We start from the raw sequence: 16033 nt of genomic DNA, 5'->3' as shown, positions 1-16033 counted from the left end.
ATAGGAAAGGAAGGAAGGGAGGGAGGGAGGGAGGGGGGAAGGATGCTATGGACAAATATCTTTTATGAATAACGGTGCAAAATTCTCAACAAGACATTAGCAAACCGAATCCTAGCGCGTGTTAAAAGGATTATATACCATGACCAAACAGGAGTTATCCCAGGTGTGCAAGTGAGATTCAACACGAGAAAATGAATCAACGTAGCACACCACACTCATAAAATTAAGGGGGGAGAAAAGAAAGCCGCGTGATCATCTCAATGGGTGCAGAAAAAGCATTTGGCAAAATCGAACATTTTGTTTTGTGCTAAAAATGCTCCGCCAACTAGGAACAGAAGAGACATCCCTCAACATGATCGTGGTGATATTGTTATATATATAAAAAAACCCACAGCTAGCATCACACTCGACGGACGCGAAGCTGAAGGCTTTCCTTCCAACACCAGGAGCAAGGATGCCCGCTTGTACCACCGCTGTTCAACATCGTACTGAAAGTTTTAGAGCAAGTCAGCAAGAAAAGGAAATTGGAAAGGAAGAGGTAAAACTACCTCTATTGACGGATGACATAATACCATATCTAGAAAATGCTTAAGGGGGTGCCTGGGTGAAGCAGTCGGTTAAGCGTCCAACTCTTGATCTCAGCTCGGGTCATGATCTCACGGTTTGTGAGTTTGAGCCCCTCATCAGACTCTGAGCTGGCAGTGTGGAACCTGCTTGGAATTCTCCCTCCCTCTCTCTCTCTCTCTCTGCCACTACCCCGCTTGTGTGCTCTCTCTCTCTCTCTCAAAATAAATAATAAAAGTAAACTTAAAATAGAAAATACTGGGGCACCTGGGTGGCGCAGTCGGTTAAGCGTCCGACTTCAGCCAGGTCACGATCTCGCGGTCCGTGAGTTCGAGCCCCGCGTCGGGCTCTGGGCTGATGGCTCGGAGCCTGGAGCCTGTTTCCGATTCTGTGTCTCCCTCTCTCTCTGCCCCTCCCCCGTTCATGCTCTGTCTCTCTCTGTCCCAAAAATAAATAAAAAACGTTGAAAAAAAAATAGAAAATACTGAAGAATTCACAAAGAAATTATCAAGGCTAATAAACTCAGCAAAAGGGCAGGGTGCGAGATCCACATACAAAAATTAGCTTCTCTACACTAGAACTAACAAGATGAAAAGGAAATTAAGAAAATAATTCCAGATGCAATAACGTTAAAAAGAATAGGCTCCTTGGGAATAGATTTAACCAAGGAGGTAAAAGATGTGCATGGTGGAAACTACGAAGCATTACTAAAAGAGATTAAAGATCTAAATAAATGAAAGAATATCCTGTGTTCAGGTTAACGGAGGAATTAGTATTGTTAAGGTGGCAGGTATTCCTCAAAGCGACCTATGGATTCAACGCGATCCCTATCAAAATCCCAATAGCCTTTTGTTTGCTCAGAAATGGAAAAGTTGATCCTAAAATTCATGTGGAATTGCGAGGGGCCCAGAACACCCAAAACAGTCTTTAAAAAGAACAAGAAAGTTGGAGGATTCAAACTCCCAATTTCAAAACTTACTACAAGTCTACAGTAATCAAGGCAGAGCGATACTGGCTCAGGGTAGAAATAGAGACCAATGGAATTGACTTGAGAGTCCAGAAATAAATCTATGCATCGATGGCCAATGATTTTCGGCAAAGATGCCAAGACGACTCAGTGGGAAGGAACAGTGTCTTCAGCAAATGACCCTGGGACAGCAGGATATCTACGCACAAAATAATTAAGTCGGACCCTTATCACACATCATATACAAAAATTAATATAAAATGGATCAGAGACCTAAATATAAGAACTATCACAATAGAACTCTTAGAGGAAGACATAGGGGTAAATCTTCATGATCTTAGATTTGGTGATGGATCCTAAACAATGACACCAAAGCAGGAGCAGCAAAGGAAAAAAGAGAAAAATTGTACTTCATAAAAATTAAAAACCTTTGTGCATCAAAGGACATTATCAAGAAAGTGAAAAGGGGAACTACAGAATGAGAGAAAATATTTGCAAATTATATATCTGATAGTATCTACAATATATAAAGAGCTCTTACAACTCAACAACAAAATGACAACCTGTCTTGGTCCATTCAGAGTGCTACGACAAAATATAGTTGATTAAGTGGCTTATAAACAACGAAAATTTATTTCACCTAGTTCTGGAGACTGGGAAGTCCAAGATCAAGTTTCCAGCAGACTCGATGTCTAGTGAGGCCCGCTTCCTGGGTCAGAGACCACTGTGTTCTCGCATGGTAGGAAAGGTGAGTTATCTCTCTGGGGTCTCTTTTATAAGGATACTCATAAAGGCACCATTTATGAGGGCTCTGGTCTAATGACCTAATCATCTCTCGGAGGCCCCATGTCCTGTTACAATCACACTGGGGGTTAGAATTTCAACATATGATTGGAGGACCGGTTGTGTGACACGGCGTTCTGTCCATAGCACAACCCAATGTAAAAAAAAAAAAAATGGGCAAAGGACTTGAATAGACATTTCTCCAAAGGAGATAAACAAATGAGTGCCCAACCCATGTAAAGATGTTCACCATCATTAGCTGTTAAGGAAATGCAAAGCAAAACCACAGTGAGATACTACCTCATACCCACTCGGATGTCCACAGTAAAAAAAAAAAAAAAGGAAAATAAGAGTGTCGCCAAACATGTGGACAAACTGAAATTCTCGTACATTGCTGGTGACAATATAAAATGGTGCAGCTGCTTTGGAAAACAGACCGTTAGCTCTTCAGGGAATGACACATAGAATGACCCTAAGACCCAGCAATCCAATCCTGGCAGTCGTGCACCCAAAAGGTTTGAAAATGCATGTCTGTGCCAAGATTTGCATGGAGATGTTCACAGCAGTATTATTTAGGATAAAGACAAAGTGAACATATTCCAAATGTCCACCAGCTGATGAATGGATGTGACAGATCCATTGGGTACATCATTGCATTATTATTACATTATATTACGTTACAATAATATCATTGCAGTGGAATATTACTCAGCAACACAAATGAATGAACACACACGCGATTCAGTTTATATATGAAACACCCAGCAAGGGAAAAGGGAATCAGCAAAGAGAGAAAGGAGATGGGTTGGGCCGGGAGGGCCAATGGAATTGCTTGCCAGCAGGTACAAGGGATCTTTTTCGGGAACGTTCTAAACTTGGGTCGTGGGGATGGTTGCACCACTTACCTAAAAATCACTGAATTATGCACGTTCCATGGCTGGAATTGATGCTAGGTAAGTTGTATCTTAATAAAGCTGTTGAAATAAAAATAAAAAAGAGGAAATGAGTTGAAGGGGGTTGTCTCAATTATTTTTCCCCGGTAGGCCTCTGGCTGAAATGTAAATTTAACCACTTCCTCTCCATTGACCAGCTCTGAATACTAGGGGGGGGGGGTTGGGTGATGTTGAGACATCCAATTACACTCTCCTTCCGGACCTTGGGGGCCACGCTTGTGAGACAGGCCCTAAGCCCTCCCTCCGCCCAGGGAACCTTCCTTCAACACACATCTGTTTCTGAGGGGACTCATGGTCACCCCAGGGGACGTGGTAGCTGTTCAATTTCCACCTCCAAAAAAAAGTATCTGCTTTTTATTTTATTTATTTTTATTTATTTATTTTTTCAACGTTTATTTATTTTTGGGACAGAGAGAGACAGAGCATGAACGGGGGAGGGGCAGAGAGAGAGGGAGACACAGAATCGGAAACAGGCTCCAGGCTCCGAGCCATCCGCCCAGAGCCCGACGCGGGGCTCGAACTCACGGACCGCGAGATCATGACCTGGCTGAAGTCGGACGCTTAACCGACTGCGCCACCCAGGCGCCCCTTTTTTTTTTTTTCAACGTTTATTTATTTTTGGGACAGAGAGAGACAGAGCATGAACGGGGGAGGGGCAGAGAGAGAGGGAGACACAGAATCGGAAACAGGCTAGTATCTGCTTTTTAAACATGAGGGGTTAAATGGCCCCTGCTGCACCCCATCCCCTCCCTAAGTCATGGCCAGAGCAATCCTTTGAAAAGGTTCATCGAATGAAGCCACTCCTCTGATGAAAATCTCGGATGTCTTCCAGTTTCCCCTGGAACCCAATCTACCTTCCTTCCTGTCCTGCACGGTCCTAGGCGGCGTGCAGGGTGTGTGACTTCTGTGGCCCGCCTCCTTGTATGCCTTTGCTTCCTTGCTCTGTTCCACCCCACTGACCTCAGTGTTCCTGGAGCAGGCCACATTCCTTCCTGTCTCAGGGCCTTTGCACGTCCAGTGTCTTCCGCCTAAAATATTTCCCCTACGGCTGAGTTGATGCCTTGACCTCTCATCAGTTTTCTGTGACGCTTAGTACAGTTTGCATTTCATTTGCCCATCACTTCGTTTTGTCTGTCTCTCCCTGTTAGAACACAGGCCACGTGAGGATTGTCGCTTGTGAATATTTCTGCGGGGCACCCCCAGTTCAAAGCCAAGGGCTTGCTCAGTATTGGTGGCCAGAAGGCAGGGATGGGAGAATGGATGGCTGGGTGGGCAGGTGGTTAGAAGGATGGATGAGTAGGTAGGTGGGTGAATGGGTGGGTGGAGAGAAGGTTAGGGAGGCAGACAGGCAGGCAGGTAGAAGGGAGGCAGGCCGGAGAGATCAAATATCCTTGGGTTAACGTACGTTCAGAAACAGTGCTGTGAATGATCTAGAACATAGGAGCCTGAAGTCTGCCACTCACTCATCCCAACTCTGCCACTCACCAGCTGTGTGACCTTGGACAAGTCATTTACCCTCTCCGAGTCTCATTTTCCTTCCCTGTAAAATAGGGACAATGACGATAAGTTTTAAGTGAGATGATACATCTTTAAAGTCCTTAAAAACCCTGGCACAGGGGTGCCCGCCTGGCTCAGTCAGTGGAACGTGTGGCTCTTGATCTTGGGGTTGAGGGTTCAAGTCCCACGCTAGGTGTAGAGATTACTTTAAAAAAAAAAAAAAAAAAAAAACCAAAAAAACAACCTTACTTTAAGAAAAACCCAAAACAACCTGGCACAGAGTCAACTCTCAGCAAATATCAGGTCCAGTGCACTATTCCTTTTCTTGATCTTTCAACCACTCAGATTACTGATGCGTGGCATCGTAAAACTCACCCTGAAGATCAGGAGAGAGAAAAGGAAAATCTGGCTTCCTCCTAACGTGGGTTCTCCAGAGAACACAAGATATTTCAGCAGTGAGGAAGAGAATTTCTATAGGGCAAACATCCTTCAGATCAACCACAGGGGAATTTGTACCAAGTTCCTCAAAAACAGCTAGAAAAAGAAAAAAAAAATAGAAGAAATAAATAGTAAGATGCTTTCTCTTTTCCTTTGGAGCGGTCATGTGGGTTAGCTGCAAATCGTTTCCCAAAAATGAGTCAGCTGGGGGGGCAGATGGCATGTGTTTCCAAGCCAACCTGTGTCATCAACACAGCACAAAGGAGCCCCCATCCACCCTGATAGCATCTGGTGCCGGTTCAGACTCGTCGTCACCGCCTGGTGCGGGCTTAGGAATCAGATACCCCCCCGGGTCCAAACGCCGGCTATGACACTTCGTAGCTTGTGTGACATTTCACTTCTCCGAGCCTTGTTTGCTCCATCTCTAAAAGGGAAGCAATCTGAGATCGTGTAGGGGCCTAAAAAATGCAAGAGAGTAATGGTAGGGGTTGTGGTAAGTTCTCTGGCTCTCCCTGTGAGGCTGCTGGGCAGGAGCCTGCTGGATTTTGTCTCTGATTTCTTAAACTTCTTTCAGGGAGAGACGTCTGACCCTTTCATGGGCCCCCGGCTCGTCCGCAAGATGAAAGAAAACTCTCTTGAGAATTGCTTTTCTCTATTTTTTGCCTGAGTTCTCATGTGTTCCTCATGGCTGCCGTCTCCCCTGGGCTAGGCATCCCCGCTTGACATTCAGAGGCATTCAGAGAGGTGATGTGACACGCCCGAGGGACTGTCTTCTGAAGGGCTTGGGGACAGGGTCCTGCTCCCTGCAACCCTGCAGTGGAAAGCTGGGTTCAAAGGAAGGCAAGTCAGAGGGGTCTGCCTGGGGTGGGGGTGGGGGGTCCAAACGCAGCCTCGTCCTGGGCCAGGCAGGTGGTGTGCGTGAGTGAAGCATGGGACTGCGGGGGTGGGGGGGGGCGGTGTCTCTGGCCCTGGGCCCTCAACTTTCTCTCTGAACTCAGAGTTGGGCTCTCAGGACCACCGGGGCCCGCTGGGTCCGCTAACCTACCTCCACACCCCTCTGAGCCTCGGTCGCCACATCTGTGAGAAGCAGTGGCTCACGGGCCCTGCCTGCCTCATAGGTCATGACCGTGAGACCTGGGGGGGGCGGGTAACACCACCCATCCGCAAGAGGCACCATCACCCTGGTGGCCCCAAATGTCTTCCTAGCAGGTGACCTTTGGTGAGCGAGGGCTCTGCCAGGGGCCGGGCCCCCTCCCACCTCTTTCTCACTCCCTCAGGGAGGGGCCAGCTGCTCTGTGGGCAGGGCCTGCGGGGAGAGCTGCTGCTCGCCACATCCTCCCCTGCCTCCCCACCCTGTGCACGCGGCAGGGCAGCAGCCGCGCTCTGACAGACCCATGGGGCTCTGCCGAGTGACCCATGGGCTCCGGGGCCGACTGTTTGCTCCTCCCTGAGTGTGACTGACAGCCACACGGCTGCCTGCCTGCCTGCTTGTCTCTCTTTGCGTCTGCCCCGCTGGCCACCTGCCTGTCTGCTCGACTTCCCTTCCCCTGTCTGTCCGTCTGCCTGTCTGACCAGCCCTGGTCTGCTGTGGGTCTCTCCCTGGTGCAGTCGATCTCTGTCCTCTGTCCGTGTGTGACCTCCCTGGGATGTGACCGACCACTGCCTGTGACCCCGGCTGGCTCTCTCTGTGTGGCCTGCCTGCCTAGGGCCCGGGGCCATCCGTCCCGGTGACAGGTCGTAGGCTTGTCTGGCTGGTGACTCAGGACAGGCTGTGGATCCCCACCCCCTACACCTGCCTGCTCCCTCTGACTCCCGTCCCGCGCCCCCACCCCTGGAAGGCCACTGGATTCCCCCCCGAGCACACAGAATGGATTCCTGAGGGAGAAGCTGGGACAGCAGGTAACTCAGCTCCAGCCACTGTTCTCTGCGGGGGGGTCTGGCGCCTTCTCTGCCCGAGGTGGGAGGACACAGAGGGGTTTCGCACCCTCCTCACAGCTGGGGACAGTGAGGCCGGCAGAGCTGGGGCTGGAGTCTCCTGTTCAGCCCAGCCCAGGACGCCCAAAGTGCCTTTTTGTGCGTCTGCAGGAGGCCTGGAGGTCTGGAGGCTGGGACACGGCTGAGATGACCCCATGAGCTGTCTGTGGAAACCAGCTCCAAAAGGCCGGGGCTGCGGGAGGAAAGCCGGTCCCAGACCAAAGGGGATGCCACAGTCACCGTGGTTCCCGGCAGCCGAGGAGGGCAGGGGTGGGCACGGGGGTGACGGTGTGATGGTGTGGCATTTCTAGGGAGCCCACTCTGGGGAGGGGCGTCGATTTTGGGGGCAGATTCTGGGTTTTAGCGTCTTTGTGTCCTGTAACCCCTCCACACGGATTTCTGTGCCCATTTCACAGACAGAGAACAGGGGCTCCAGGGGTAGAGCGATTTTCCCAAGGAGACTCAACAGCGTGGAGCAGGGCGGGCAGGTGACTCGGAGGCTGGCCCCGTCCTCCACGCTGTCTCCTTCTCACCAAAGCACAGGGGATGGGCCGATGGTGACAATTGGCCAAGGGCCCTGTGTGCGTGGAAGAGAGGGAAGCCGGGAGGCGCGGGGAGGCTGAGTCTGGAGGCACGGGTTGAAGTTTGACATGTGGACAGGAGAGGAAAAGAAGGAGGAGGCGGACACCTTCCCGGCAGAGCAGCTGGGTGGGGAGAGGCCTCTGGTGGGAACCCTGGACTTCGAGAAGGAACGGCCGGCCTGCGCAGTGGGAGCAGCGGCCCCGGGGCCGGGGGGCATTCAAAAGTCACAGGCTGCCCCCCTGAGGACATTTGTATTCCCCCGGGGGGGAAAGCATGGGTTTAGAAGCACATGGTCAAGTGGGGAAAACCTGGCGGGTTCAAAAGCCGGCCATGCGACTCCCTAGCTGGGTGAACTTGAGCAAGTCTCTGTGCTTCTTCCAACCTCATGGAGCCTCAGTTTTCTCATCTCTAAAATGGGGATGAAGGCAGCTCCATCCCCGTGGGGCTAGTTGTGAAGATTGGGGGGCATAAAAATATGAAAGTTGCCGGTTGGAGATCCGCCCAGGAAGACAGCTTGTTCCACCAGGAAGGGGGGCCCGTGGCAGAGGAGGGCCAGGGTCCAAGAGCGGTGGAAGGTGCGGGGGGCACATTCGAGAACCCGCGATCGGCTTCCCTCAGCCCCCGCGGTTCTGGTCCTCCGAGCGCCGGGGCTCAGCCCGCCGCTGGCACTTGAGGGGCTCCCGTTATCCTTACAACATCAGGTGAGGCCTGGAGCCCATTCAGCCCATTTCACAGATGAGGAGATCGAGGACCCCAGGACCACGTGGCCGTGAGACGCGGAGCTGGGTTTGGGCCGCCGGTCCGCTTGGCCGCGGGGCCACACCTGCCAGACAGGATGGCATAAAAACAAGGCTCATAGTCTCGAGAACCCTTCTGAGAAGGGGAGGGGCAGGCCTGACGACCCGCTCCCCATGGTGGACTCGAGGGAGCCCTGGTCCTGCCCACCTCACAACCTGGGAGGGTGTCTGGATCCTTGCCACCCCGCAGTGGAGGAAACCAAGCGCCCGAGTGTTAGGAGAAGAACAAAATCGAGGGCCCGGAGGCGTGGGGTGAACGAGACAAAGCCTGAGCCCTAGGCTCCCACCTGTCCAGTGAAGGGTGGGGGTGGGGGCTGGGGACCGCAAGAGGCTTGAGGGCAGTGGGGGCGGGCAGGTGGAGGAGGCCCGTTCAAGAGGAGATGGAAAGAGGGAAGGCACCAGAAGCTTGGGGAGGCACCATTTCCCTCCCTGGTGCCTGATAAATAAATGAAGGAAGGGAAGAAGGCATCCTCCACGCAGGGAGGAGAGCCAGTGCCTTCAGAATCCCTGCAGGCGGGAGTGATGGCTGGGAGGTCCCCCTGTGGTCAGGTGGGGGGCTGTGGGACCCGTGACCCGCGTGCCAACACACCTCCGCGGGCGATCCGGGGCCTTGGAGGCGGCCAGGACTGGGTGGAGACCCAGCTCCGCCCCCTAGTTCTGGGGTGACCTTGAGTAAACCACTTCACCTCCCTTGAACCTCCGTTTCCCTGTCTCTAACATCCATTTCCGGTTTGTCGTGAGGTTTTATTCTATGTGTAGTTTTTGAGCACCCACTGGGGCGTCAGGCACTGTCCTAGGTCCTGGGGATTCAGTGGCGGAGACAGGGCCAGCGCCATGAGCAGTGGTTCACAAGAAATAGTAGCAATTACGCTTTACCTTAGGGATGGCTGGTAATAATTGCCTTGTTATTCGCTAGAACGCACGGCGTCCCTTCCGGCATACACTAAGCCCTCAATAAACGATAGCTCGCCTGGTGATTTTACGCTCCCTTGCACAGCTGGGGAAACTGAGGCCCAGAGAGGGGTAGGGTTTTCAGGGTCACCCAGGGAGTCATTCGCAAGCAGAGGGAAGGAAACTGGGGAGAGAGGGGGGAACAGACACTTCGAGGAGAGGCCCCTTCCTCGCCCCCTTCTCCCTTGCCCTCTAGGGCACCCCGAAATGCGGAGGCGGGGCTGGGGGGGGGAGCGGAGAGGAGCCCCACCCCCACCCCTGGCTCACAGGTGCCACCGCCCCCACTCCTTGCCTGGGCGCCTGGCCAAAGGGACTTTTGATGACAGCTCATATGCAGGATCTGAGTAAACTTGGAACTTCTGAAACAACCTGAGAATATTCCCCAGGGTGCAGGCAGGGGCCCTGCTGATGCCCCCCGATGGCCAGGACACCTGCAGCAAGGGGCCTCGCCTGCTGGTCCCCACAGCCCCCAGGAAGGGTCCGGCCACCCGAAGTGTCCCCAGAGAGGTGGGGCAAATACCCCAACCTGGCTCCCTGCTCAGGCCCCAGTCCTTCCTCGCTGTGTGACCATAGGCAAAGCACTGGGCCTCTCTGGGCCTCTATTTCCTCATCTGCAAGGGGGCTTGATGGTGTACGTTGGGACTAGGGCCTGCCAAGCTTCTCCTGTACGAATCCGTGACACTCAGCCTACTTTGGCCAGGGCAGCCTGGTGGGGGGGGGGGGGGCCTGCCAAGCAGGGGGCCGGACAGAAGGCAGGCTGCCAGCCCTGCCCCCACCCCTCACCCCGCAGCTGCAAACCTCTCTTCTTTCTCCTGGTCTGGCGGGAAGGCGGCTGGAGTGAACGGTTGCCCAGGCTGTGCAGTAGGCACAGCTCGTTCAGGCTAAAAGAGGCTTCGTGGACCGGGATCCCGGCCCGGCTGGGAGACAGAGGAAGACTGACAGGTTGGGACGGGACCTTCCCCTCATGTTCGGCTCCCACTGCCTAAGCTATGACCCCAGGGTCCTGGGACATCTGTCCTCAGACACCCACAACCCACCCCTTGCCACTGGCACACACAAAAAAAATTGTGAAAAAACAACTGACGTTACCCACTCGCCTACAGTGTGCCCACCCCACACCACCTCGGCCAGGCCAGGGCGCTGCCCCATTCTATGGATGAGGAAAACTGAGTCCCAGAGAAAGGAATGGATATGCCTCAGGGTCCCCCAGGGCCACCAGGCTGATCCTCCCCCAGCCTGAGCGCTCTGCTTGGCTAAGAACTTTCTGTATGACCCTGGGCGCCCCGCCATCCCTCTCTGAAGGTTCCTTGTTACTAATCCGATGACAGCAGTCGTGACTGCTCAGACCCCGGGAGCTGAGGGTGTTGCTCAGGGTGGAGGGAAGTTCCTGGGCACCGTGATGAAGCTGATGGGGAAACAGATGTCTCGGGGGCTGCCTGCGGCCCCACTCCTCGCTCCTCGTGTAACTGGACACGGCAACTCGTACCCTCTTTCGTTCGTTTGCCAACTCCTCAGCTACTTGTCGAGCACCCACTGAGTTCCCGGCCCCGTTCTGCGCACTAAGGATACTTTCTTTGGTGAACAAAACAGATGATTTCCCAGCCTCCGGGGGTGGGGGTGGGGGTGGGGGCAGGGCTTATGCTCCGGGACAGAGACAGGTCATAAACACAAAAACAGAAGCGTTTACTGACCTGACCCTAATATTACAACCGTGAAGAAGGAAACAGAGGGATGTGGGGCCCAGAGCACCGCAGGGGAGACCCAGACCAGCCAGCGGCGATCGCCTCCTGGAGGAGGCGACACTGAAGTTGAAACCGGAGGATGAGGAAGCAGAGAAGCACGAGGAAAAGCGTTCTGGACAGAGGCATGTGCCAAGGCCCTGGGGTGGAGGAGGAGAGTGGGAGCACTGGAGATTTTACGCTTATCGACTACGTAAAGATGTTCCAGGCACCACATTTAAGAGAGCGGAGTCGAAAAGAATAGCAATTCATTTAGGAGTGCACGGTCTATGTAGGTTTTAGCTCTGAGGGTGGGCCTCCAAACCCATTACCGTTTCACGTGGCCGCCCGTGTCACAAGTGTTTTGAGCCTCCACTGCGTGTCGGGCACCGGTTCACCCCTGGCGTGGTTCAGCGGTAGCCAAGAGGCACACGGTCCTTGCCTGCCTGTTGCTGCGAACGTCCGTGAAAGCACCCCGAGCAGGGTGCCCTGGTGGAGGGAGGGACCCCAGAGGAAGGAGTGACTCATACTCTTTGGAGGGGTGGGAGACTGCCAGAGGAGGTGACAAGAGAACTGGATTTTGAAGACTGAGTAGGAGGCTGTCAGTCCGCCCCGGAGGGTAGAACGTTCCGGTGGCTGAAAGAACTCGTGCAGAGGTGTGGAAGCCAGATGCATGGGGACTGTTGGTGAAGCTGTCGGGAGCCTGGGGTACCTGCAGCTCAGGATGGGTGCCGGGGGCCAGAGGGAACGAATGTTGGGGAGGGGGCAGATCCCGAAATGTGTTGAATGCTGCGCTAAGAAATTTGGGGTCTTCCCTGAAGGGCAATGGGGAGCCACCGAATGATCCAGTTGCAACGGGGACGTGGTTGGGAGGGCCACAGCTGGGTGCTGGAGAGATCAGGGAGGAGGCCGGCAGGAGGGCAGGTGGGCAGAAGTCCTTGAAGACCAGGGGTAAGCTGGGAGCCCTTTCGCCTATGTTCCCTTTCGGGAAGTCCCTCAGTCTTGACACTTCCCCATCTGGCGACCCGTCGGCTCTTGTTTCTGGCATGGCTGGGGAGTCCCTTTTCACCCACCTCGTTTCTCCTCGGTCCCTCTGGGAAACGGGCCACTTTGCTTTTACCACACTCCTCACCTACCTTTCACTTTCCAGCCCCAATCCCCGCCTGAGTCCCACTGGAGATGACGGCTGACCTGTGACCCTCCACAGTCCCGTTCCTGAAGCGTCAGTGAGGGAAAGACACGGGGTAACCAAAGCTTGGGTTCTTTCCAGTTTGGGGAGGTTGTGAATGCCGCTGCGGGGACCCTCCGGCCCACGTCTGCGCGTGTACACGTTTCTCTTCGATGCCCGGTCTAGAAGTGGGGTTCTGTTCAGCAGAAGCGTCCCAGGGTGGCCGTGCAGAATGGCACGCACCCCAGAAGACTGAGGGGAGGTTGAGAAGTTTGGGTTACACTGCGTCCTTCGTAGACGCGGCATGGTGTCTGCCTTTCTCATTTTAGCCTTTCCGGGTTGACGTAGTGGTGTCACAGAGATGTAAATTTGCATGATGAGTCATGATTTCAAGCAACTTTTACTATGCTTCTTGGCCATTTGGAAGGTCTTCTTTGCTGAAGTGTCTCTTTAAGCTCTTTTCCTTTCTTGCCAAACGGAGTTTTGTGCTGTTTATCGTTGTGTTTAAATTTTTTTTTCAACGTTTATTTATTTTTGAGACAGAGAGAGACAGAGCATGAACGGGGGAGGGGCAGAGACAGAGGGAGACACGGAATGGGAAACAGGCTCCAGGCTCCGAGCCATCAGCCCAGAGCCTGACGCGGGGCTCGAACTCACGGACCGCGAGATCGTGCCCTGAGCTGAAGTCGGACGCTTAACCGACTGCGTCACCCAGGCGCCCCTAAATAAATTTTTTTAAATGTGTATTCATTTATTTTGAGGGAGAGAGAGCAAGCCGGGGAGAGGTAGAGAGAGGGGGAAGAGAGAGTCCCTAGCAGGTTCTTGCACTGTCAGGGCAGAGACAGACGTGGAGCTCGATCTCACAAATGGTGAGATCGTGACCTGAGCCGAAATCAAGGATCGGACGCTTAACCAACTGACCCACCCAGGTGCCCTTGTTTATTGTTTTGTGGGAGTTCTTTACATACTCCGGATACAGATCTATACGTGTGTGTACACACACACACACACACACACACACACACACACACACAAGCTATATATATATCACAGATACATAAAAATGATATATAACATTTTATAATTTATATATATTACATATTATATGTAACTATATAAAATATATGAATTATATATATAATTATATCAAAGAAACCTATATTGTATAGATACAGGTATAATCTCTTCCCATTTCCCTTTTCCATCCTCTTAATGAAATCTTTTGGGGAACAAAAATTCTTAATTTTAATGAGGTTCAATTTATCAGTCTTTTTCTTTATGGCTCGAGCTTTCTATGTGCTGTTTAGGAAGCGTCATCGACCCTAAGGTCATGAAAATATTATCCTCTGTCTCCTTGTGGAAGTTTTATTGTTTCACCTCTGACAGTAGGTCTGCAAAATATCTGGATGTGTTTTTGTGTATGATATAAAGTGGAAGGTCAAGGTTCATTTTTCCTCATGTGAATATCCAATTGATCTAGCATCTTTTTTGTTTGTTTGTTTTAATCATGCTTTTCCCGTGACTTTTCGGTAGTGCCTTTCTTGAAAACCAAATGACTATAAACACCAGTCTATTTCTGGACTCTATTCCTTTCCATTGGCAAGGTTTTTTTCCTTTGCAACAATACCACATTATTTTTGATTCTCTAAACTCTTCTCAGGTCTTTGCATTTCTGTATAAATTTGAGCACTGGCTTGTCAATTTTCACCAAAGGAAATCTTGCTGGGGATTTTCTTGAAACTTGAGATTTCATTTGAAACTTTAGTCCAACGAGGGGAGAATGGACATCTTTAAACTGCTTAATTTTCTAATTCGTGACCATGTATCTCCCTCCATTTATTGATACCTTTAAAAATTTATGTAACTAATATCTTGTAGGTGTCTGTGTAGAGGTCCTGTACGTCTTTCACTGGGGCTCATTAGAGTATTTGATTTCTTATGCTGATGCAAATGGTATCATTTTAATCATGCTTGCTCTTGGTATATAGAAATACACCAGATCTTCTTCACACTTTCTTAACTTTGTTAACACGCTTTTTCAAACTGGAGCTTCAGATATAGAAAGAAATAGCTACCAAACCCAGTCCCCAGCTGGGGACTTCTTACCTTTGTTTTGTAGCTTTCTTTTGTTTCTTACCTTGTAAGGTTTGCAGGGGGGTTTGCAGACACCCCCCCCCATCTGCTGAGGTCATAAGTGCAAGACAGAGCATCCCAGCTGTGGACTTCATAAACTAGTAACATGTTTTGTATCCTCTTAACAAGTTTTGCAGGGACCATACAGAACAGGACAGTATTGTTAAGCGTATGTGTGTTGTTGTATGACCGATCTCTGAAACTTTTTCACCTTGTACAACTGAAACTTCATACCCATTGAACCACTCCCCGTTACCCACCACCACCCCCCCATTCCCCTGAAAAACCACCATTCTGCTTTCTGTTTCTACAAGTCTGATGACTTCAGATCTGTCGTATAAGTGGAATCATGCAGTGTTCGTCTTTTAGTGGTTGGCTTATTTCTTTTAGAGTAATGTCCTCAACATTCGTCCACGTTGTAGCCTTCTTTCTTTTTTAAGGCTAAATGATATTCCATCGTATGTGTGTAGCACATTTTCTTTATTCATTCATCAGTTGGTAAACTTAGGTGCCTTTCAGGTCCTGACTGTTGTGACTAATGCTGCAGTGAACATTGGTGTGCAAGTACCTTTGAGACTCTGTTTTCAATTCTTTCGGATACCTACCCAGAAGTGGGGTGCTGGATTGATCACATGGTAGTTCTCTGTTCGATTTTTTGAGGAGCCTCCACACTGTCTTCGGTCACGCCCGCACCATTTACTAATCCCACAAAGAGGGCATAAGGCTTACGGTTTTTCCACATTCTCACCAACATTGTATCCAACTTAATAGGCGTGCAGTAATAACTCATTGTGGTTTTGATTTGCATTTCCCTGATGATGAATGATATTGAGCATCTTTTCATACACCTGTTGGCCATGTTTTTCAATCTTCTTTGGAGAAATATCTATGCAAGACCTTTAGTCATTTTTCAGTCAGGCCATTTGCTCTGTTTTGTTTTGTTTTGCTACTGAATGGTAGGAGTTCATAATTCTGAATGTATTCAGTATATGGTTTGCAAAATATTTGGTATCATTCTCTAGGTTGTCCTTTCACCTTATTGATTATTTCCTGTGCTTCGCAGAGGCTTTTAACGCGGTCCTGTTTGTCTACGTTTGCTTTGCTGTCTGCGTCTTTCTCGTCAGTGTCATAGCCAAGAAATCATTGCCAAGCCCAATGTTCTGAAATTTTCCCTTATGTTTTCTTCTAGAAGTTTTATAGTTTCAAGGCTTACCTATAGGTCTTTAATCCATTTTAAGTTAATTTCTGTGTATGAGGGAAGAGTCCATGCTTCATATTCAGGTTTCCCAGCACCATTTGTTGAAGAGTCCTTCTTCACCGAAGGAGTTCTTCAAAGAAAGAGTCCTTTCTTCATTGGCCGTGTATGCAAAGGTTTATTTCCGGGTTCTCTATTTTGCTTCATTGATCTGTATGCCTGCTTTTATGCCAATACCTACTTTGTCTGTCTATACAGCAGTATGTGCCTGTCTGCCTTTATGTCTATACCTACAGTGATTACCGTAGCTTGG

The 16033-nt window shown here is 50.8% G+C and overlaps 1 protein-coding gene across 3 annotated transcripts in view; it reads left to right on the top strand.

Moving 5' to 3' along the window:
* The first annotated feature begins 6551 nt into the window (after nucleotides 1–6551).
* The window catches only part of IL21R (interleukin 21 receptor), a 34545-nt gene continuing 25063 nt past the window's right edge, over nucleotides 6552–16033 (top strand). For 2 of the 3 annotated variants that reach the window (XM_047087383.1, XM_047087382.1), the window contains exon 1: nucleotides 6552–7101. The gene's annotated coding sequence lies outside the window, so the exon portion shown is untranslated. The remainder of the gene's footprint in view (nucleotides 7102–16033) is intronic. The other variant, XM_047087384.1, reaches the window with a different exon arrangement.

The sequence above is a fragment of the Lynx rufus genome, unplaced genomic scaffold (genome assembly GCF_022079265.1).
Source record: "Lynx rufus isolate CCGP_SWC_20201006 ecotype Redwood Valley unplaced genomic scaffold, mLynRuf1.p SCAF_23, whole genome shotgun sequence".
Taxonomy (NCBI): Eukaryota; Metazoa; Chordata; class Mammalia; order Carnivora; family Felidae; genus Lynx; species Lynx rufus.
The sequence above is the reverse complement of the archived record's forward strand: the minus strand, read 5'-3'. Positions and strand labels throughout refer to the sequence as shown.